At 39.2% G+C, this 24218-nt stretch overlaps 1 long non-coding RNA gene across 1 annotated transcript in view; it reads left to right on the top strand.

Annotated features, from left to right (window-relative positions):
• LOC128315682 (uncharacterized) overlaps positions 1 to 22565 on the top strand; it is a 43675-nt gene extending 21110 nt beyond the window's left edge. Inside the window, exon 3 of the long non-coding RNA XR_008298713.1 lies at positions 20539 to 22565. This is a non-coding gene — a long non-coding RNA (uncharacterized LOC128315682). The remainder of the gene's footprint in view (positions 1 to 20538) is intronic.
• The last annotated feature ends 1653 nt before the right edge of the window (positions 22566 to 24218 follow it).

Raw genomic sequence — 24218 nt, 5'->3', positions numbered from 1 at the left:
AAGAGTCTAAAATGATGGCCAGGAGTCTGCCAAGCATACAAGGTAGGAGAGCACAATCTAGGATGAAGGAATAACAGGGGGAGAGGTTTAAAAAATCACAATTGCAAGAGATAGAGAGTAGCCAGAACCTGAGATATGTGGCAGGGAAGGGTGGGAGAGGAAGCTTGAAAGGCAGGCCTGGGTCATTGAAGGGCCTTATGAACCATGCCAAGGAGTGGGGTCTTGTATATATAGGTGGGGAGCAACAGTGTAAGATTTTAAGCAGAGGAGATCATAGCTTGGAGAAGCTATGGAGAGTTAATTGGAGGGGCAGGCAAGGGACTTGGGTAGACTGTAAACAGGGGCCATTTGGTCTGGCTGGGTATCATTATCCGTGAAAGCAGTGGTACACTGCACTAAATGGGCAACACCTTCTGTCCACAAGAAAAGAAAAAGCTCTGACTTGTAGCATTTGTTAATTTCTATGGTGCAAATGTTCTCACCGTAGTCTATTTGAAGCTATGGACACGGTATCACTGAACACACAGTAAATGGTCTCAAGAGCAAAGACAAGGAGGTGTATCTGAGTCAAGGTGATGAGCATTCTGGGTAGAACAGCATGGTTGGAGGCTAAGGGAACTGAATAAAATGAAAGACATTTGGCATAACTGTGGATTAGATTTCAAGGGATCAAGCATTTGGAGCTCAAAGATGAGAAATGAGCTTGATCACAGTATCATGTAGGGCGTAGGAGCTAAGACATTTGGATTTTATCCTAAGGGTAATAGGCAGCCATGTGGGTGTTTTAAGTGCAGGAGTAACATTTGGCCCATCCTGGGGAGACCACACTGGGCAGGGGGTTGAGGCATGATTAGTGGAGAGTGTAGGGGGGTGGCCAGTAGTGTAGGCAGGAGGTAATGGGGGATAATGCAGGCAACTGACCAAGGAGAGAGGAAAGTATGAAGATTTGAGAGACAGATAACATGTGGAAGTGACAGGTATTGGAAACTGATTGGAGTTAAAAATGAGTGAGCCTTCTCACTTTTGGGGTGCTTCTGTATAGAACATCTGTGCAGACATTTTTCTAGGGGAAGATGAAACCATGGGTCAGGAGTTCCACAGACAAGTTATGTGTAGACATACAGGTTTGAGTGTCCACAGGAATGGTGTTTGACGCCAGAATTATGGGTAAAGTCCTTCTTGGGGAGTGTGTGGTGGGAAAAAAAAACAGACCATGAGAGGAAATTTGAAAAGCTTAGGAAACACTAGCATTTAAAGGCAGACCATCTGATTGGTGTTGTGCCAGGGAAGACCAAGTGAATACAATGATATTAAACATCTATTCAGGACACTTCATTGCTGATTTCTCTCTCTTCACCCTGATCTGTATGAATGGGATAAAGTACAATAATTGCCTGAAGTCATCCCTGAGTTGCTTTTGTTTTTTTTTTTATTGTTTGAAAAACATTTTAAAATTTATTCTTATTTTTTAAAAAATTTATTGTCAACTTAGCTAACATACAGTGTGTGCAGTGTCGTCTTGGCTTCAGGAGTAGGTTCCCATGATTCATCATTTACACGCAACACCCGGTGCTCGTCCCAACAAGAGCCCTCCTCAATGCCCAGTTTGTTCTCTGTATTGAAGAGAGTCTCTATTGGTTTGCCTCCCTCTCTATAACTTATTTTTACTTCCTTTCCCCTGTGGTCTTCTGTTAAGTTTCTCAAATTACATTTATGACTTCAAACCATATGATATCTGTATTTTCTGGCTGACTTATTTCATTTAGCATAATACCCTCCAAATTCCATACATGTAGTTGCAAATGGCAAGATTTCATTCTTTTTCATCACTGAGTAGTGTTCCAGTGTGTGTGTGTGTGTGTGTGTGTGTGTGTGTGTGTGTGTATTCCATTATGTGCATATATATATATATATATATTCCATTGTGTGTGTGCATATATATATATATATATATGCACATCTTCTTTGTCCATTCATCAGTTGATGGACATTTGGGCTCCTTCCGTAATTTGGCTATCGTTGAAAGTGCTGCTATAAACATTGGGGTACATGTGCCCCTACGAACCAGCACTCCTGTATCCTTTGGATAAATTCCTAGTAGTGCTTTTCCTGGGTTGTAGGGTAGTTCTATTTTTAGTTCTTTGAGGAACCTCCACACTGTTTTCCACAGTGGCTGCAGCAGCTTGCATTCCCACCAACAGTACAAGAAGATCCTGGAGTTGCTTTTAATATGCTGACCATTACATTCTTATCAACAATAATATTTCCCTATATGTTCAGATAGGCATGATCGATTTTTAAAAACCTTCATTGAACACCTACTATATGCTGAGCTCTGTCTCGGAGAGAACACATAAGTCAAGTTTCGGTAGCCATTTAGTTCCACGTACAGACTCTAGAGTTGCACTCTGAACCAACGTTGCACTATAAAGTCTATTGTTGTGCTATTCATGAAATTTGGTGCCATCAGTGTGACCATTAACATTTTGAAAGATCTGCTTCATGTAATTCTATAAGAAGGGGAACTTCCTAATTAGTTCTCATTGGGTCACATCTCCCTTGTTTTCTTTTTTCTATTTCTTAATCTTCATCTTTTGTCCTTTTTAAAAACAATCATCTCAGGGTTCTCATACATACTTACGCTGTGGAGAAAATGAAAGTTTTTTTTGTCAAATCACGTAATATTGAAATTACTCCCCATTAGACTCAACAACCTTCTTTCTGTTAAGAGGAAACTGTTGATCTAATGTTCACAAGGAGGGAGCACTAAGTAGACAATCTATGCGTTGTGTTGAGTACCAGCTCTGGATTCAAAACTGATTGTTTAAAGACCCTTTTACTTACAAGGATACTGAAATTATTTAAAAAAATTGCTTTCAATAGGAGTTCTTTATTAAGATTCACATTTCTAGGAAAGGATGTCTTGTGTTTGATTTGTTAAAGGAGCTTCGCGGTGAGCTATTCCTTCTCTTGTGTTAGACATGAGAAAGCCATGGGTGGAGAGGGGGCCCGTGTCCCACCCCTGACACCTGATACCAACTTGCTATCTTGGCTGCAACGAAGAGACCTTATTATTATCACATATCTATTGCATGTCTCAAACAGGTTTGAAATCAAACAGGTTTGAACTCTTATGAGAGTTGCAAACACATACCTGTACCAAAACGAGTAATGCCGAGTAATTGGATGGCAGCGTCGAAATCCTAAGTGTTCTCACACGTATTTACTTTATGTGTTGTGACAACAATCTTGTGAATTACTCGTCAGGTTTATGGTCCCCATTTTGCAGATGGGTAAATTGAGGCGGTGACTGGTTGTCACACGTAAAGAGTGAGAGAGCCAATGAACAGGATTAGAGCTTGTACTTTCCACTGTGACTCAGAAGTGTGGGAAGACTTAAATCAGATAAGAAAGTGGGATTCACAGACAAGTGTAGGCACGTGCAGGTGGTAGAATTGTAACTGTGTTACTTAATTATGGCTGAATTAATTTTAAAAAACTACAAGGGTTTTGAGTCCCTCTGAATTTTCTTTCTTTAAAAAAATTCTTTTTAAGTTTACCTATTTATTTTGAGAGAGAGAGAGAGAGAGAGGGAGAGAGGCAGGGAGGGGCAGTGAGAGAGGGAGAAGGAGAGAGAATCCCAAGGACGCTTTGCACTCTCAGCACAGAGCCCGATTCGGGGCTTGAACTCACAAACCGTGAGGTGATGACCTGAGCGGAAACGAAGAGTCGGACGGTTAACCCACGGAGCCACCCAGGCGCCCCAAGTCCCCCTCAAGTTTTCTATTCACGCGAATGTTGTCCGTGGCTAAGAAAGGTGGCCACAAAGAGTTAACATGGAAACAAAAAGAAAACAAAATTCCCTGAAATATTGAACCAAGGGTATAGAAACAATGTCCAGAGAAGAGCAATTTTGAAATTCCAGAGGGCAGATGACAACTGACTCATGAAATTGTTGTATACTAATTAAGCATTTTCTCGTTTTAATAGCCTCCTTCTGAGGCAAAATTCTGTGGCTGCTGGATTTGAAGCGAGTCCACCCCAATCAATATCAATCTGCTGACAAATGTTATTAAATATCTCTCTGATACCTATTTACAACGAAGAAAATAATTTCACTGCCACGGGATTGTAAATGTGTGAAAAGAGCCCCTGACAGCTTACCTCACTCACTGTCTCCAGTCCCGCGTCTGGGCGCTAAAGCCAGGAGGAAGGACATAATTAAGGAAACATATGAAGGCTAGCACTGGGTTTGAGATTAATTAGCTGTGCGTCAATAATCTCATCAATATCCGATTAACAAATGACACATTGCCCAATGAAACATATTGATTCATGCACACTCCTCACTGCTAATAAATTGAAGCTGCTTGGCTAAATGAGAAAGCTGACAAAATAATAGGGGCTGATACAGCCCCTGCTATCGTGATAAAAAAAAAACAGAAAATTAGCCTGAAGTATACAGTACTTAATTTAGGAGGGCTGTCAGTCCGTTTCTGAAGCGGTGTTAACGAATGACTAGAAAAGGGAAAAGAATTTTATGGATAAGTTACTCAAAAGGACCAGGAGAATTTCCCAAGGGCAGGCATTTGAAAAGTGGAATATGCGTACCGATGGCCCCGGGCTTGAATGCTTTTGTTAGCTGCTTTGCAGGAAGAAAGTTTTGTCTTGCCCTTGTCTGCGAGTATAGCGTTTTAATGGCAAGACGCTTGTCTTAAATTTTGGAAGTAAGCCTTTACTGTTTATCCCTGGGAAATCATGTCGTTCATAACAAGGAATCCCTGGGTTCTCTGCCATGGAAGATTATGTAATGGAGTAAAAAGCAACCGGTTTCAAGCAACCCGATCGCATGTCAGAGTATGTGATGTGGTGTCTGTGCCTGTGTGAGTGCTTCCTGTGCAAACCGTTGGCCAGTAATTACTTTCTCTGCCCCTTGGGATCATCGTTGATGGTCCCCATCTGTAACGCAGGCTGATAGTGTTCTCCTTTTCTTACCTGTGGACACTTGCTTTTTTCTGGGCTCTCTTTCGAGGCGGGTAGTTTTCAAACCAGGCAGGACCTTCACGCTGTTGTGAAGACTAGAGCAGTTACAATTTAGTTTTCATCCTAGCCCGTGACCAAGAAGTGGCGATAGGGTTGAGGAGGTGGGTATCCAAGTGCTAATGGCAAAGGTGAGCACGCAATGCATGTTGAGGAAAGCAAAGAACCCTGCCGGTGGGTGAGAAGAGAAGGGCTCTGCTAACGAGGGGGTGCCCGCACCCCTGCATGCCTTGGAAACCACGGCTTCTGCCCCTGAGACTCTCATGGCACCCCCCCCCCCCACCCAGGAGCCCTGGCATAGGAAGGACCCCCTCTGAGGAGGAAGTGGTTAAGAGTAGGAGACACCTGCTTGCAGAAAATGTTGTCTCAACACATAGTCCCCAGAAAGCGCAAGGAAGAAAGGCATTGGGAGTGTATTAACTGGTATGGGTCGTCAGGGCATTACCATAGAGTAAAGCCAGAAAGAAGGAGAAGTTTATTACCTGGACTCTCCATGGGACCAGATTCCCCACTCCCTCTCCCGTTCTCTTCACTTTTAGGAGGAAGAGACAAACAAGAATGTAAACAAATGGCTGTCAGAGAATTAGTATCTAACCTGGGCATTTCAGACTGAACGCAGTCCCTGGTCACATCTGTCCTGAACTCCTGAACACATGTTCATAATCCAGATGCCTAACCGGAAACCAAAGGCTTTTCAACAATTAGGGATCTTTAAAGAAAAACCAAAGCAGGAACACGATATAGGTAGCATGAGGAAACTCAAATTCAGACTGTTTCCTCAGCTACGACACAGCTGTGTGAGCTCCCACAATTGTTGGACTTCAGCCTTCTTGGCCATAAATGAGCGATTGGAGTAGGTATTCTTTTTTTTTTTTATTAATGTTTATTTATTTTTGAGAGAGAGAGAGAGCGCACAAGCAGCCAAGGGGCAGGAGAGGGGTAGACACAGAATCCAAAGCAGGCTCCAGGCTCCAAGCTGTCAGCACAGAGGCCCACACGGGGCTCGAACTCATAAACGATGGGATCATGACCTGAGTCGAAGTCGGATGCTTAACTGACTGAGCCACCCAGGAGCCCCTGGACTGGGTATTCTTTGAAGTTCCTTGGAGCGCTACGATTTAGGGAGCATCATTAAGATATATGTGCATATCCTCTGTGTTTAATAAGGTAGAAGTTATTTTCAGTATAACAACAATTGAAAAAAATAAAATAGCCCTCCTGTAATCAACTCACCAGAGTTCCCTATTTCCTCAGCGATTCTAGTGTTCGGGGCATGGATATTTAGTCTCTTGAATAGTGTGCCCTTTCTTACCATGGTGTCCAGAATGAGCATATGTGGCTCCTTAGGGTGTCCCTACCATGATAAGTAGTTTTGAGAGAAGCTGGGTCATTAAGTTGCATTAACTCTAATTAGTGATCAGAAGGGAATATAAATCAATAATTTTCATTAGACATCATGAGATATGTCGGAGCCCATTCCTTAAAGTCCAAGCTTTTCCTCTGGAACAAAGTAATGTGTTTGGGAATGAAATTTCTTTTTGTAAGGTCTCTGCAATGCAAATGAGCTGATTTTTTAATTTGAGGTCCACAGAAGAGAGGTTTATCTTGTGTGAATGAATTCTTAAGGACTTACATATTTTCAAAAAATGAAAAAAGGGAGCGGCTAAGTTTAGAACTTAGTGTCAGCAGGTTGAGATCGTTTTATGCAGGAGACACCCTTGATTTTGTCCCACTGTATTCCTAAAACCAGTCTTGACTGTGTGACTGTTTAAATGTGAAAATGCTATCTATCTAATACCTTACATTATTGAGCTCTTTGAACATAGCAGGCACTTTTTATCCACCAGGTTAATCAACTTACACAGCAATGCCATGTGTTAAAAATAATATAAAACCTCAGGGGCACTTGGGTGGCTCAGTAGGTTGAGCGTCCGACTTCGGCTCAGGTCATGATCTCGTGGTTCATGAGTTCTCGCATTGAGCTCAGTGCTGACAGTACAATGGCTGCTTGGGATTTTCTGTCTCCCTCTTTCCCTGCCCCTCCCCCACTTGCGCACACACACACGCCCAACACACACACACACACACACACTCACTCTCTCTCAAAATAAATAAATTTTTAAGAAAGAAATTCTCCCTCTGCGCCCCTCACTCTCCCCTGCTCTCTCTCTAAAAAATGAGAATAAAAAAATACGCAACCGTAGATCAGAGAGGTTAAGTAACTTACCCAGGATCACCCAGAGATAATTGTTAGACCCGCGTCTATCCTAGACTGATTCCAAGGCCTGTGATTTTAAGCACTGTGGTATTCTGTCTTCAGTATATAATGGTTGCCCAGACCTGGAAGGGACTCCTGCAGAAGTAGGCACTAACCACAGGTAGTTTAGGAAGGTGGCAATCTTCAGATTTTTAGTGGATCACCAGACTTCACTAAGGAACATTCTCTCTCATCGCTAACACAATGAGTTAGTGTATAAAAAGGATAACTCACTGTGCCAAGAGGATGTCACGAAATCTACTATCGGGAGAAAAATACCTGGGCTCTTGTTTCACTTTGAGAAACTACGAGGACACACAAATTAGGACAATTCATTGCAGTGTGTGGCGAGAGCCGAGGTGACTCGAGTTCTGTGGAGCATCTGCTAGGTTAACGTGGGCCCATGTTTCATCCCACGTCAATTTCAGTCACTGGATGTGGGTTATTCAAGGGGTTCACAGGCAGCTGCTCTGTTGGCCGGCTCCAATATAACTTGTGCTGGTGAGTCAGATTTCATGCCCAATTAGGATACAAGGGGAAAGCTTCCCTTGTGTAAAGGACACAGCTGCTCTAGAATAGCAGCTTCAAGATGTTCAGAACAGTCTCCTAAATCTGGCTTCCTTACTCCTTTCTGCAGGCACAGACAGAAGTAAGGAAATCAATTCTTTACCCCTTGGCCTTGAGTCTATGCAATTTTTAACATGTATATTAATATGGTATATACATTAGTTTAAGATAATTAAGTTAGTTATAATAATACATAGAAGCACATATATGTACACATATATGTTAAACTAATGTATGTACCATATAAATATACATATTAGCTTACATACTGTGCACATGTGTGCATATGTATATTTGTATGTATGTATATATCTATGTATATATCTATTCATGGTTGTTACTGCTTTACTGTTGTACTCAAGAAACTCAAAGGCAACTCATGAATATACATATATATTTTAGACAATATATGCACACCATATAAATATATATAGTGTCGCTGTTGGTCTATACAGTAGGTGTGTGTGTGTGAGTGTGTGTGTGTGTATTATTGTGGTACTCATACAAATACATTAAATACCTTCCACAAGAGGTAAATGAAGGGAGGATCAAAGTGAAGAATACTGAACTCTTGTAAAACATGGTGGGGATGTTGGGTCTTCATTTTTTACCTCACCTCAAAATCCAGAAGCCATATACAAAATTTTTCAGATAAATTACTGCCCTTGCCCACTCTATAATCCCAGAAATGGTGGACAGCAAATGGCTTAGCATCCAAATTATGCATGTTACTGATGTTGGTGAAATTCGCCCAATTGCAACATTTTACTTCCCATCTCATATCCTCCATGGGGGCATGGTCAATTCTTTACTTTTGCGCCAGGTTTCGACACGCATTTGTTTTTTTGTTTTTCCCTTTGTTGAACTGCCTTCTGTTTCTATTCTTGTTTCAACTTGCCCCATGGTCATTCTAGTGACACTCCATGATTTTGTTTCTATTTTTTCATTGTTGCAACAACCCACATCCAGTTGGTTGTCAAGTCCCTTCCTCTAGATCTCTGAGATGTTTCTGAATCCCTTGGTGATTTGCTACCCTTTGACTGCCATTTTCCTGGTTTAGTCGCTCCCCACCTCTGGCCTCGATGATGACTGTTTCCAGGACACTTTGCTTTACTTTCCCTCTCCTTGAGAACAAGCCCCCCTCTTGTAGCCAACTCACATTGAAGTGTCATTTGCTGGGCACCTACTAATTTATATAATTTAATCCTCAAAGCCTCTTTGTGAATCTGATTTCACATGTGGGGAAATGGGCCGCAGGGGAAGCTGGTCCCTTGATTCCAAAAGCAGTGTTTTTTTGTCTTTACGACGTATTTCTAAAACATCCACAACACGGATGTAATCTGCGCCTGTTGACAAGTGTTGGTGCCTCCCTCTTGCTTGTACGACACACTCGATTCCTCAGAATGCTTTGCAAGACTTTTACAACCTGCCTTCATGGTTCCTTCAGGACTTCTCTTCCTCACCATTGCTCACTCCATGCCCTAGGTGTACTTGTTCGTTGACTTTACTAAAATGTTCATGTACTTTAACGTGTCTGTAATTTTGTTCAACCTGTTTCCTTTGCTTGCAATGCCCTTGCCTGCCTGGTCTACACTTGAAATTTTTGTCTAACAAGCCACCACCTTGTTAAAGCTGCCTTTTACTCTCCCAGATAGAATTAGGTGCCTCTTTATCTGTGTTCATATCATCATTTATGACTTGCCTAAGGGTCCTGTCCATTATTTTCCCATTTAATAATAGGAAAATGGTTGAATAAACAATCACATGTGCATTGAATAGTGGTGTATGCATACGTTAGAAGTATGTTTTTCAAAGAATATTGTATGATTGTATGATTTTGGAAAATACAGTATAATGTTAGGTAAAAAAGCAGAATGCAAAATTGAATTATAGAAAGATGCCATATAGTATATCTATGTTGTATATATGTGTATATATATAACAAATATATATGTACCTATTATATATACTATATGGCATCTTTATATATATATATATATATATATATGCACACACACATATATATACTATATGAGAAGGAACATATATATAATAATTTACCAAAATTGACATTATCTCCAGATCTCTCTCTCTCTCTCTTTATATATATATATATATATATATATGTATATATATATATATATATATACTATACGAGTATTATGCTATATGAGTATATATATATATATACACCATATATATATATACATATATATACTATATGAGAAGGAACATATATACAATAATTTACCAAAACTGTCATTATCTCCAGAAGGTGGCATTAATGATGCTTAAGTAAGTTATTTTGCATTTTCTACTTTTTCTTTATGACCAGGATTATTTTTTAACAAGGAAGAATTATTATTTTTTTCACTCAAGTAGATTCTTCTTGTTTTAGATGGCTAGCAAAATAATAGTATCTAAAATGGTTGTTTAGTGCAGTGTGTAAAGAAAGCAAAGGATTGACTGGGTATATCTAAATCTACACCACATTTTAAAAATGTGGCATTTTGATAGAATGCCACATTTGATAGAATAAAAATAGCATTTTGATAGAAAAATGAAACACCATAAAAATAATAACAATAAACATTTTCAGGTAGTTTGAAAAAGTAAAAAGGGGGAAAGGAACGTTTTCCTACTTCTCTCCTCCTTCATATCTAGATCCACACACCATTTGTATGTGAGGTTTTTGTTTGTATCAGTCAGCTAAGTAATGCTGTGTAACAGACAATCCCTGTCTCTCGGTGGCTTGCAAACACAAGGTTTATTTTTGCTCGCATATGGCTATCGCAGGTGGGCTGTAGATTTCCATTACACCATTCCAGAACTCTGCCTAAAGGGAATTACAGCCAGAAACTTCCAGAACTGGGACCTCTGAAGAGTTAGGTGTAGGGCACTGCTTGCCTGATTCTAAGGGCGGTGTTGCATTTATCTTTACCGTAAATACATATGCAACCAATTACAAAAACTGTATTGTGGGACCCGATTCCATTTCGTTTCACCAGAAACTTGAAGATTTTTGACTAATGTAGCTTAAAGGGACTGTCTTGCTTCAGGTTTCCATCCTTTCAGCTTCTAAGTTCTTTCTGCTGACACTTTATCAAATTTGTCCCAGCCGACGTTTCCTGTGTCTCTTTGGTCTGTGCTGAGATGGCCACTTCCTTCTCTTCAGCCTCCTGTCAGCGTTTATGGGGCATTGTTACACTCTGCAGCTGCAATTGCTCAAAGCCCAGTTTTCAATTAAGATGCCCTCATCAACCCTACGTAAAAAAGGCTGCAGTTTTCGCGTTAACTGCTGTCAGTTATCGCCTTTGGAAAGCAGCTTTGTTTCCTTTGGATTGTGTGGTGTCTCTGCTTCAGCTTCTCCTGCTCTGCCCCACGTGCTGGTAAAAATTTTGGTTTAGGATCTTGATTTATTTTGGCAGATAGGGCAGAGTCCAGATTTGGGCTGACCTTCAAAATGCTCCTCCGCAGGGAAAGCAACGAGTTTGGTAACACTTCCTGTGCACTACTATTAAATATGCTGTGGATCTTATTGCCCCACCAGTTTGGCAAGGCAGCCCAGTGATAACGAGTGGAAGCATGAATTCTGAAACCAGACTGTCTGAGGAGAGCATGGTGTGCTATAAACTGGCCACATGTATTTATTTAATCTCTATTCCTGAGTTTTCTCTCTCTCTCTTTTTTAAAGTTTATTTTATTTATTTTGAGAGATAGAGATAGAGAGAGAGAGAGGGAGACAGAGAGAGAGAGAGAATCCCAAGAGTTCGGTGTAGGGCTCGAACTCACGAATCATGAGATCATCGCCTGAGCCGAAATCAAGAGTCAGATGCTTGAGCAACTGAGCCCCCCAGGTGCCCCCTGAGTTTTCTCAATGGCAAAATGGGAATGATAGTCACAGTTCCTTGATGCAGTTGTCTGAGAATTAAGTAATCAGATGTAGGTAAAATAGTACTGTACTTGGTATAAGTAAGCATTCAATAATGTGAAATTTTCTTATTGTTTCTTGTCCATTGTGTTGGCTGCTATTTTAGGACAGTTCAACTTATGATGTTTGGCTAAAGAGAATTGATGAATAGATATTGGGGAGTGGGTGCGATGTGAGTTTGGTATAAAAACATATTTTCTTACAATGAGAGCTAGCAAATAATGAAACGAGTCACCCCTCAAGATAGTGGACATGGTGATTGAACGTGTTCAGGAAGAGTTTGAACCGTGATGTTCTATGAAACAAGATCTTAAACCAACAAAATGCAATAATTATTTGCTAAGTAAGTGGTTATTGATAATGTGATTTTATTATGCTTCTCAATATTCTCTTTTAATGCCATAATTTAGAAATATTCATGTATGGGACTCAATTTTCCTCTTTGTTCATTGCTTCTTTGGCCTAAGTAGTGTGTTTTATATATTGACATAGGAGTCAAATAACATCAAGGTGCAAATTTAGGTTAAAGAGAGAAACTGTGGTTAAGAAAAATAAGGCGGAAATTAGATTTGTATTTGTATTACTGAAGTTAAGTTACACAGCACTGGTTTCAGTTAGTTTTCCTGAATGAGGCTCATACTTCTGGAGGTTGCTTCAGATGATACATTTTAAAACAGAAAGGCTCAACTTAGGGGTACCTGGGTGGCTCAGCGTTTTAGCGCCCAGCTCTTGATTTCGGCTCAGGTCATGATCTCACAGTTCGTGAGATTGGGCCCCGTATTGGACTCTATGCTCGTAGCACTTGCTCTCTCAAAATAAATGAGCAAACATTAAAAAATAAAAGCCCAATTTATTGTCATGATATATAAACGTGTGTGTATATATTTGTGTATATATGTATATATATGTATAATGTCATATATAAAATATAAATCTTTCCACTTTTCACTAAAATTGGTGTAAAGTTTAAAAAAATATACCCTTTAGGGGTGCCTGGGTGGCTCAGTAAGTTAAGTGTCTGACTTTGGCTCAGGTCATGATCTTGTAGTTCATGAGTTCGAGCCCCACGTCAGGCTCTGTGCTGACAGCTCAGAGCCTGGAGCCTACTTTGGATTCTGTATCTCCCTCTCTCTCTGCCCCTCCCCTGCTCGTGCTCTCTCTGTATCTCAAAAAATGAATATATATTAAAAAATTAAAAAAGAAAATATATACTTGATAAACATCTTGACTCGATATTAATTTCTGCCCCTTTATTTCTGTAGGTCATATCCCCTCAGCATTGAGATACCTATTTTTTACAATATTATTTTGCATATACTGTTTTATGATTATTCTTTGTGACTCATGGATGTGTAGAAGACGTCTAGAACTAAGCTATGAGGTCTTGGAGAGTAGAGAATACATCTTCTGCTTCTTTATGACCCCTTAATCTCCTTGTCCCCGTCACCATCTCAATGCACTTCATCTCTTGTCAGCCATAAATCAATAAATAAGAAATCAATAAATGCTTACCAAGTGGTTAAATTAGCAAATTATCAAATGGCAATTAAAATTTAAAAAAGCTAATAGTCTATAAAATTCTTCCAGCTACCTGTCATTTAAACCTGTTTGTTTCCATTACCCTCAGCAGACTATGCATATACCATCGGGCTAATTGTTAGAGAGATCAAAGGTAAATAATTAATGAAAATCCCATTTTCCTACACTGCTAAGTCCACAGCGAATTATTCCCTGAGTCGTTTGGTTCCATGAGGTAGTTTAATTTTGATAATTGGTTTAAAGAATCTCCCTACTTGCTCACTTCTACAAAATTACAACATAAATTCAATGTTAAAAATCATATAGACTAGATGCACACACTGGGCATGGTAATGAAAAGATCATTTTAGAATAGGAGTTTAACCACAGGCATGCCACTGAAAGTAAGGCGAGAGATCTATCTGTATTGTTTATGACAGTTTGGAATAATGTTTTGTTTCATTTTTTTTAATGGGTTTGACTGGTTGAATATGGACTTCTACTGAGTGGTGTATTTACTGCAAAATTTAGCTGAGCACGTACTATGTTATCAGGCACGTTTTGAGTTTTTGCCTTTATGGTATCATCGGAAATTGATCCAGTAATGGAAAATACCATGATGTGTGAATGTGATCTCATAACGACCATCTGAGGTAGGAATGGTTAATGTACTCTTTTTACAGAAAATGAGACATCAAGAAATTAAATAACTTGCCCTGGGGCGCCCACTTAAGAGAGGGATGGAATTAGAATTTGAACCAAGGCAACCAGATTCAAAGGCCTGTGCTTTTGCTCTGGACATCTTTTTATACAATCATCCCCTTTATAGATTGTTTCATAAAACCAAAGAGTCTTTAAAAGGTCAAAATTAGTCTCTTTGACTCAAATGTGCTATTCTTCCATTGCATTTCAATTTTTAAAATTTATTTATTTATTATTATTATTTTTTAACGTTTATTTATTTTTGCGAAGAGAGAGACAGAGCATGAGCAGGGGAGGAGAGAGAAAGAGGGAGACACAGAATCTGAAACAGGCTCCAGGCTCTGAGCTGTCAGCACAGAGCCCGACTCGGGGCTCAAACTCACGGACCGTGAGATCATGACCTGAGCTGAAGTCGGATGCTTAACCGGCTGAGCCACCCAGGTGCCCCTCTTCCATTGCATTTTTAGCAGGATGACTGATTTACTTTTGGTACACTCCAAAGTACCAAGAAGATCCAGTTTCATTATTTTTCATAGCTATTATAATATTCCTTACAAGCCCCACCCTATAAGTAGTGGAGAAAATGAAATTAAATTCCATTTGGTAAACTTAGCAAAACTTGAAACGACCTCTTGGATAGCCCAGTCGCTTTGGGATAACTTTGTTTTTCGCATGCTCTTCCCTTCCTCTTGTTCATCTTTAATCTGGGTTTAGGGTTTTTGGAGAGATGGTGTGATCTCAGGGTCTCTAGCGGTCTGAGAGCTGGTATCCACTGCGGTGTAGTTTGTCTGGTTGCATTCCTGAGTCTTCTTCAAGTTGCCTCCCGCTGCCATTGTGGCTCGTGGCCTGTCTTCCCGACTTGGTCAAGACTAGGGTGCTTGGTTGATGTGGCTCCGGGTCAACTCCCCTGTGACTGTGCTGTCTTACTGTGCCATACCCTGTCCCTCATTTATTGCTGATTGATCACCCATGTCCACAGGGCCCCTTTACCCTATTACCAAGGCACTCCACCCCCAGAAAGGTACAATCAGAAATTTCAGGGTGTGTGCATACCTCCTGAGAACTGAGTCTGACCCAGGGAGGCTAAATTAAGCTTTCTCTATGCCTAATGAGGGCTTCTCTAAGTTGTTGAGGTAACACTAGGCAGGTGGGTTATTGTCCTCTAGAGCTCCAAACAGGAAGTGGAGTAAACAGCTTTCTGCTTTTCTCTTTTCTCTCACCCTATATGAAATTCCTCTCCTTTCCGAGATTTTCGATCCAGGGTTTTCCTACGTGTCTGGCCTCTTTCCTCTAGAAAGGGTGAACTTTACCCTTCATGTTTTGGCTGGGGTGGACCACTTGCCTACATCATAGCTTCCTTGTCCTCTCCCTTTTTCCCTGTGGCTACAGTTTATTTAACAAATGTTGAAGGGTAGGCCAGTCTTCTGGGCACTTACAAATATGAACTCCTTTTGTTGAATTCACATAATCCTTCTAACATCTCTGTGAGATAAGTAATATCACCCTTCCTCTGTAGAAGAGGAAACTGAGGAACAGGAAGTTAAGCAACTTGCCCAAAACCACACAGCTGCTATGTGTTAGAGCCAAGACTTAAACCTTGGCAGGCCCAGCGTCCAGGCTTCCAGGCGCCATGCTACATTGACTCTCATGTAAAATCATGGCAGATGGGGTTGGGCAGAGAGGAACCGGATTACTGATAAGGAAATAGAGACTTGGAATGACGTCAAAAACATTACATCCATGACATGTTCATAAGTTTGAATTGGGCTCACTTGGAAAAATAGGTCTGAAAGGAACAAAGATCACTCAGAGAACATCTGAATTAAATACTTTAATGGCCAACAATCATTCTGGATTTCAGGTGAAAAAGAAGTGATCTCTAGAGCTATGTGTCTGAATAACATTACTGTATAGGCTTATTAGTATTTGTGGCAAAGTTTTTTATTTTATTTTATTTTATTTTATTTTATTTCATTTCATTTTATTCTTTTCTTTTCTTTTTTTAGGTATGTGGGGTAGAGAGTTTGGCTGTGTGTACGGTTTTGGCGTAAGTAGTCCTGGAAGGCCCATCTATCCCTAAGTATTTCCCTCATGGACTAAATTCCTTTACTTTATCTGAACTCCTCTACATAAGATTTCACTTGGAGTGGGTGAAAGCTGATTTTGGAGTATGAAGGATTTGAAGGGGAGCAAACCAGTGTGATTTCATGCAGCTGGGCTCTCGGGGTCTAGACCATAGAAAGGCGGTTGGCACCTGGGGCTGGGAGAGAAAGAGCACCAGAAAGATCAAGGTTGAATCCTATAAAATTGCCGTATTCGCTCTTTTTGACCCACAAAAATGTCAGTCTCTTATCGTTCAACCCAAAGAAGGGAATTGGATATTTAATTATTTTGAAATTTTGCCTGGGATTATCCTAGACTCCATCTATACTCTTATTGTCCCCAATCCTAACCTGTTCTATCCTAACCCTTCCATAAAAGCGAAAAATGACCTTAGGCAAATATTTATTTTTAACTTTTTAACTTCACCAGTCGATAAAAACCTCCTGGTGCCTCCTTGCATTTTTTTTTTTTTTTTAACTTTCATTTTGAATCTGCTGTAGGATGTTTGTGGGCTATCTAGCGTTGATGGGCTGCATTTTCTAAATCTGTATCGTGCAATAAAGGCCATAATATACCTATTTTAAGACCGGAGTAATTAAGACCTAAGTAACGATATGACTGCAATGTTCTCAGCAAAAGGTGAGAGAAAGGCTTTGCTTGTATCTTATCTTTTCTAAGGCTATCAATTGCAAAAAGAAATGAAATGTGACTTTGAGTTTTGGGGGAAGTGGGTGTTGGGATAGTATTGCTTCGTGTGTATCCGAAAGCATCTGATGCAAGAGTTTTGTTTGATTCTAGAAAGAACCCCAAAGAACTAAGCTTCTTAAGGTTAAGCAGATATCTTCTTTAAGATCAGAAACAAATTCAAGAATAATATGGATCTTTTTTTTTAATGAATTAAACGTGGAAAGAATTTACCATGTTGACTTTGCAGTCTGAAGTATTTGAAGGCAAGCCAGGCCTTCAAAAATGTGTGGGTTTCTGGACTACAGTGAGGTTAACTTTTTCTAAGTTGTGTGGGTTCTTATATAGTGTTTTCAGCAAGTGCATGATAATGGCCAATTCTCTTTATCTGCTTTTCTTACAAATTGTTTTCCACTAATGTTGGCATACTGTCAGAATATTTCAGTAAATTTCAGCTATCTTAAATATATCAAATAGACACTTATTTCAGTTGTTAAACTGTGCCTTTGATTCTCCCAGAGTTTACATATCTAATAAAATTTTAATTAAAAACTAGGTCATCAGGATGGTTTCTCATATATTTAGAGAGGAATTGCTTTTACACTTTATTCAGATCTGCTAACGGGACTCCAATCACTCTTGAGTACCCAACAGTAGATAAAGCAATAGCATTATAGTTCCCTTGACCCGAGGCTTTACTCAAATCTTCATTCTCAAGGCAAACAAGAAGCTGCTCTCATTTTGAACCTCTGTACTCAGTATTAATAATGTAAATTTAAAAATCTACTTTTATTCAGAATTACAGCATTGCTAATTTCTATTTAATCATTGAGACAAAAGTTCAGGTTTAAATTTGGTTCCAAAAAGGGGCACCCGGGTGGCTCAGTCGGTTGAGCGTCCGACTTCGGCTCAGGGCATGACCTCACGCTCCATGAGTTTGAGCCTCACGTCAGGCTCTGTGCTGACAGCTCGGAGCCCGGAGCCAGCCTCAGATTCTGTGTCTCCCCCCTCTCTCCGCCCCTCCCCTGCTCATGCTCTGTCTCTCTCTGTCTCAAAAATAAATAAATAAATAAAACATTTAAATTTGGTTTCAAATGTATCATACTCAATACATAGAGAACTCATTTCAGTGGTTTTCTAGTTAAATAATAAGAGCATTTGTGGAAGGTTTATAGTTAGTGCTATTTAGAATCCACTGCGCATATTAACTCATCTGATCCTCCCCACAATGTTATGAGGTAAGAAATTTTTATTATCCTCATTTTACTCATGACAAAACTGAGGTCCCTGGGATTAAATCAAGGCCATACTGCCAAAGAGTAACAGAACCAGGGTCTGAATTTAGGAAGTCTGGAACCAGAGTTTCTGCTCTTACCTACTACCCTGTTTTGTTTTATTTGAAATAAATATTTTATAATCGTCACACAAAAATAGAAACCTGTATGTTTTTCTGAGACGGAGTCAAGTTCTTGTTCCTTGGTAGATGTCTATTGAATCGGTTTTGTTTTTGAATTTCATGGAAGACCAAAGATGTCTGCATAAGCTGGTGTGTTTTAATGTTGGATTAAGTTAGACACTATTGATAATATTAGACATTTAAAATAAATTCCCAGTTGGCTCAGTCGGGTAAGCGTCCGACTCTGGCTCAGGTCATGATCTCGCCGTCCATGAGTTCGAGCCCCGCGTCGGGTTCTGTGCTGACAGCTCAGAGCCTGGAGCCTGTTTCAGATTCTGTGTTTCCCGCTCTCTCTCTCTGACCCTCCCCTGTTCATGCTCTCTCTCTGTCTCAAAAATAAGTAAACATTAAAAAAATTTTTAAATAAATTCCCAGCAATATGGAAAGTGATAAGCCATCTTAGATGATCACTTCTTAAGCACTTAACTTGTGTTGGGCACTCTGCTGTGCAAATTTTATACTTTATTTCACTTAAACCTCACTACCATCATTTGAGATAGGCAATATTATTTATGGATGAGAAAATGGACTCAGGGTGACTTGCCTAAAGACAAGAAATGGTCATACTGTGCTTTTAACGGGAACTACCACACTCTGAAGCATTAACCCAGTATTTGCAAATTGTAGTCAGATGTCCAGCTGCATCAAAATCATCAAGAGTAGAATTAAAAATATCTCTTGAGTTAAAATTTCTGGGGAGCAAGTCTCATTGAATCAGAGTTATTAATGTGCATCTAGTGATCTTTATGGCACACCCAGGATTTGAGAACTGTACTAGGGCCAAAGTTTCTCAAATTTAGCAGGCAAGGGCCTCACCTATAGGATCTGTTATGACACAGATCGCTGGTCCCAGAGTTTCTCATCCAGGGAGTCTTGGGTGGAGACTGAGAATTCACACTTACAACAGGGTCTCATGTGATGTTGGCTTTGCTAGTCCAAGGGCCACACTTTGAGAAACACTGTGCCAGGCAATGCTGCTATAAGGTGATAGGCACGAAGAATATGTCATTTTTAGGTTAAAATAATTTCCATAACATCCTTGCATTCTTTTGCCTTGTTAATTTCATTATACATTCTCTTTATGTGCAGATAATTTTAATCATATCTATTTTCTTTTTACCTACAACGTTCTGGTCGCTTCTGCGTGCATGTGTGTGTGTGTGTGTGTGTGTGTTTTACTGACATATCCACCTATTATATATTTAAAAGTGTGAAGGTGTGAACCTTTTCTTTGAGTCCTAAGATGCACAAATAATGCTTGTTACCGCTTTGCTTAGATTAAAAAATGAGGTAAACAATTACTGAGCCTTCTAATCATTTAGGAAGTCGAGAGATAGCACTTTTCAAATGAAAAGTAACATAATCTAAAATCACATGCATCTTCTGGCTGTCACTCCAGCCCCCACGGACTCCCTATCCCCATCAATGGATGGTTGCTTGAGCATAAAGCCAGGTACAGTAAAATGCTTTGACTGGAGTATGTAGCAATTATTCTGTGAGTCGGTAAAGTCCTGCCTCACCGGAGAAAGCCAGCTGATGCAATTCTGCCTGAAGGGCTTTTCAGCAGAGCATCTGTTTTTTTGATACACTTTGCCTATTAATTTTTATCTCCAATGTGTTGGAACTGAGAAAAAAAAAATTCTCCTCCTTGATGCCTGTCTCTGCTTATTTCTCATGTAGGTAGTGTTGATGTTTCTGTAGTGCATATTCCCAGGAAGCAAGAAGTGTTCTTTTTTTTCTTTAACATTCTCTTTGCTTAACTGTGTATTTGTCAACAGCAGATTAGATAATCTTGAAGACATCTCCCAACCTTTTGTTTCTAAAATACTACCTCATGTGTATGCATATATATATATTTATATAATATTTATATATAATTGATATATGTATATGTATACATATATATGTCTATAGACATATATATGTATACATATACATATATAAATATGTATATATATATAGACATATAAGTATACATATATGTATATATATATGTCTATAGACATATATATTTATATATCTATAGACATTATATATGTATACGTATACATATATACATGTATATACATGTATATACATGTATACGTATACATATATAATGTCTATAGACATATATATATAATTTGGGTGGAAAGGAGGGTTTATTCCTTCAAGAGAAACATAACTTATATTCAAATGTATTCTAAACTTTTTTTCCCTAAGTCATACCTGTTTTCATTTCCAGCAAGGTATAATTAGGGACATAATTTTCAAAGATCATCTATTTTTTTTATGTCACAGGACCCTATCAGGCTTGAAGTGCATTGCCACAGTGAACTACTTCCGCTTCTATTGAAAACACCATCTCACGATGAAACTCAAACCCAATTGTCACTATGGAAACCACAGTAAAGATAGGGATACAGTTTCAAAACGAAAACTCTGCCTGGAACTGGGAGACAGGTAGGATTTTTCTACAACTCTTCAGTCATAAATTAAACTTTGGTGACGGTGAGGAATTTTTAAGAATCGTTTTTGAACCTGCCTAGGGGTAGAAGAAATTAAACTTTGACACTTTTCTGAATTGCTTATATTACCTAATTCCCCTGGGGTTTTCAGAAAGGATTATACTATGTTAGATCTTGTTGAAGATGGCGTTTTACAAGCCACCAAGATCAGCAAGTAGCACTAACACTGCATTGAAGTTGAAAAATATCTCGATTTTGCAATTCTGTATGCAGGAAACCAGTCATTTAATCATTAGGTTTGTTATGAAGGGACAAGTAGTCATTCTCCTTAAATATTTTAGATTATATGGTGTTATGTCGCCTGTTTTATTATCAGTGGCATCTTGCCTTCTTTCTAATAACCTTTTTTTTTTTTTTGAGAAAGCCATGGTGATCGTGAGACTCTGAAGCTTAAGTAATCATTATATTCTTTTGTTTACCAAATGTCATGCTTTTAGGTTGGTTCAGTGTAGTGTTGAGGAAGTAAAACAGCATCTACTGTCTCTGTCTACTAAATAATCTAAATAATCTATGAATTACTGAACAGCCTAAGTAAAGGGAGAGCGTAATGAAGAAAGGCAAACACAGAAACTGCTTTCGCATAGCATGCCATGCCACTCAACCTCATCAAAATCAGTAGGTATCACTTTCTTTTGCGTTATCAACACAGTATGGAACCCACCTAGAAGGATGGCGTTAGACAAGCAAAGACACAGAGCAAATTACCTACCATTCAGTCTTATTCTTTCCTCCCTCCTTGCCTTCACTTACTTAGAGTTCAAACAGAAGACGATGTAATTTACATACTGTTGATGCCCAAACGAATTTTGGCTTCAAATAGTTTCCCATGTCTCATCCTAGAGTAAATAGTTGATTTATGTGTTCATTGAAATAAATGGGCAAAGGAATTATTAATGATTAGTGAGTTATTGTGGAGTATCGCCCAAGGGAAGAGAGAACAGGATCAGAGAGCTCTAGTCCCTCCGTTCTACAAGAGCTTCTGATGAAAAGCTCTTGGCATTGTTGACTCTTTATAGCCTTTTTTTGGGGCTATTCATGCATTTTATTACTAAAAGAAATTGGAAATAGCACAATTTGCAATAAATGGAATTTTAGCGCAGTAGAGCCTTGAGCGCTGAATTCTGGAGTTAATTTTATTGGCATGAGTCACATTTCTCACTAGAACCCACTTCTAAGAAGCACTGTGCCTGCAGATCAAATCTTACCTTGGACTTATTTGACTTGGTGTTGTTTCATTGCTTATTACTAACTCTCAATTACAAACACCACAACAGTAAAATCTGGCTTCCATAAATGCCTGCTAGAGAAATGAAACTGGAATAGTGTTTCTAATTTGGGGTACATGCTTCTTTGAACATTTATGGAATTTTAAATGGTTTGGCGGATATTGGAATAAAGAGAAGTCAGCACTGTGAGGAAGTGTGGAAGAAACTCTTTTGTTCGAGTTTGCAAAGCTGAGATATCTGATGGATAGGAATAGACTCACTGACTTATCATCTGACTTTGGTCAGATGCTTTCCTGACGGAAAACACATAACATAAGCTGATACACACCCTAGGAATTTCAACTAGAAATATGCCATCAAGTTCTCATATGTTTCTATGAGTGTGTGATGTTAAAAACAATTAAGTTTATGAGTTGATATAAACCATTCAATTTCAAGTAGGCACAATTCATCAAGTTCTCATATGTTTTCATAAATGTACTGTGAAAAAGATCAAATTTATGAATTAATGTGATTCATCCAATTGATATATTAAAAGCAAGAAGGAGTTTTTATTAATTCCTACAGATGGCCTCCTACTAATGAATTTTGTATAAAAACCAAAGAGGAAGACACACTGACTGCCTTAACCATCTTCAGGAAAACAAATCGAATTAAAGAATTATTGAATGAATGCATACATGAATGGCACAGGAATTAGATCATTGGTACTTGGAGTGCAAGGAGCTGGACATAATAATTCTTTTAGCGTGAAGGGACATTTGGAAAAACTTGCACCATAATGCCCTGATAGATAGCTCAGCATTTCCATTTGTAGATGCTCAAATTCAAGTTGAAAAATAATTTTTTAAGAGAATAATTGTCTGGTGTTGACGGTTGCCAGTTGCTTCCCACTTGTCTCTTCCTTTTACCAGGAAATCCAGGGCATTTAACACAGTGCCTGATACACACACACACACACACACACACACACACACACACACATATATAGAGAGAGAGAGAACAAATGGATAAATAAATAAGCATAAATAAGTAAATATATACCCATGCTGGCAGTCTTGTTTTCTACTTAAATTGCATGCTCTGGACGATGGCACAATGTCTCTCTTAGAGATGCCACATTCAAGTGTCCTAGGAGGCTTCTCCCAAACTCCTCCCTTCTTCTAAAATGAGCCCTCCCATGCTGTCTTGCTTCCCGCTGATCTCAGTTGCATTTTTCTTGTCTCGGGGAATTGTCTTCAATTTCTCAAAGGCACGCAGCATTTCTCAGAGGCCCTGTGTGCTGTGAAGGGCTATAATAGTGACCTCCTATAAAAAATGGTAAGTGTTTTCGCAGATTATGCTCATTTGATTAGGAAAATGTTGGACCATGACTGCTCCAACATAATTTACTAGTTTTATCATTCTTGTTCACAGGTAAAACATTTGTGGGGCTTTCCTGTCCTGTGTGCTTGGTTCTGCGTCTAGCCGGGAAAGAGTAGGCACACATTTTGGACCTCTTCCTTTGCCAAGTGACCGTGATTACAATTATGCTTAAAAGAAATTGAGGCAACGGTGATTCTAATTTTCTGAGTTAAGCCGGCAAATTAACTCAGTTGATCTCGACTTTAGTGCCCATGAAACACTTAAACCTGAGTTAAGAAAGCAAATTAACTCAGTTGATCTTAAGCGAGTGCCCATGAGGCATCCTGGCCCATTATGCAAATCAAACACGCAGAGAAAAGCCAGGGACTTGCGTCAAACCCAACAGATTGCAGGAGTGTCCACAAAAGGAAATCGAAAGTGATGGAGAACGTAAAGGAAAATGTTTTTCTTTTCTCAACATGCTATTAATTAAATTATTATATGAAGTAATGCCTTTTGAGACCCCCATTTGTTTCTGTTTTCCCTTCAAACAAACGCTGGCTTTATTGTCTTAAAAGGTGTCTGGAAAGTGTTTTCTTTGGAATCTGATTTTTATCTCTACAACAATTATAGAAGAAACACACTGTCCTGTTAGGGACATATATATCTTGTGACTAAAAACTATTTGGGGATCAGGAGCGATAGGTTGTATTTAATCGGTTCTGGCATTGCAATTGGAAGAGTGGTTTTAGGTGATTTATCTCCGGAGCTCCTCCTTTTCATCTATAAGACGAAATGACACCATTTCACGTAAATGAACTTAACTCAGATAGATGTAGCCAAAAGCAACTAATGCAATCCTAGGCACACACAGTGGACATTC

Source organism: Acinonyx jubatus, chromosome B2, assembly GCF_027475565.1.
Source record: "Acinonyx jubatus isolate Ajub_Pintada_27869175 chromosome B2, VMU_Ajub_asm_v1.0, whole genome shotgun sequence".
Classification (NCBI taxonomy): Eukaryota; Metazoa; Chordata; class Mammalia; order Carnivora; family Felidae; genus Acinonyx; species Acinonyx jubatus.
The sequence above is the reverse complement of the archived record's forward strand: the minus strand, read 5'-3'. Positions and strand labels throughout refer to the sequence as shown.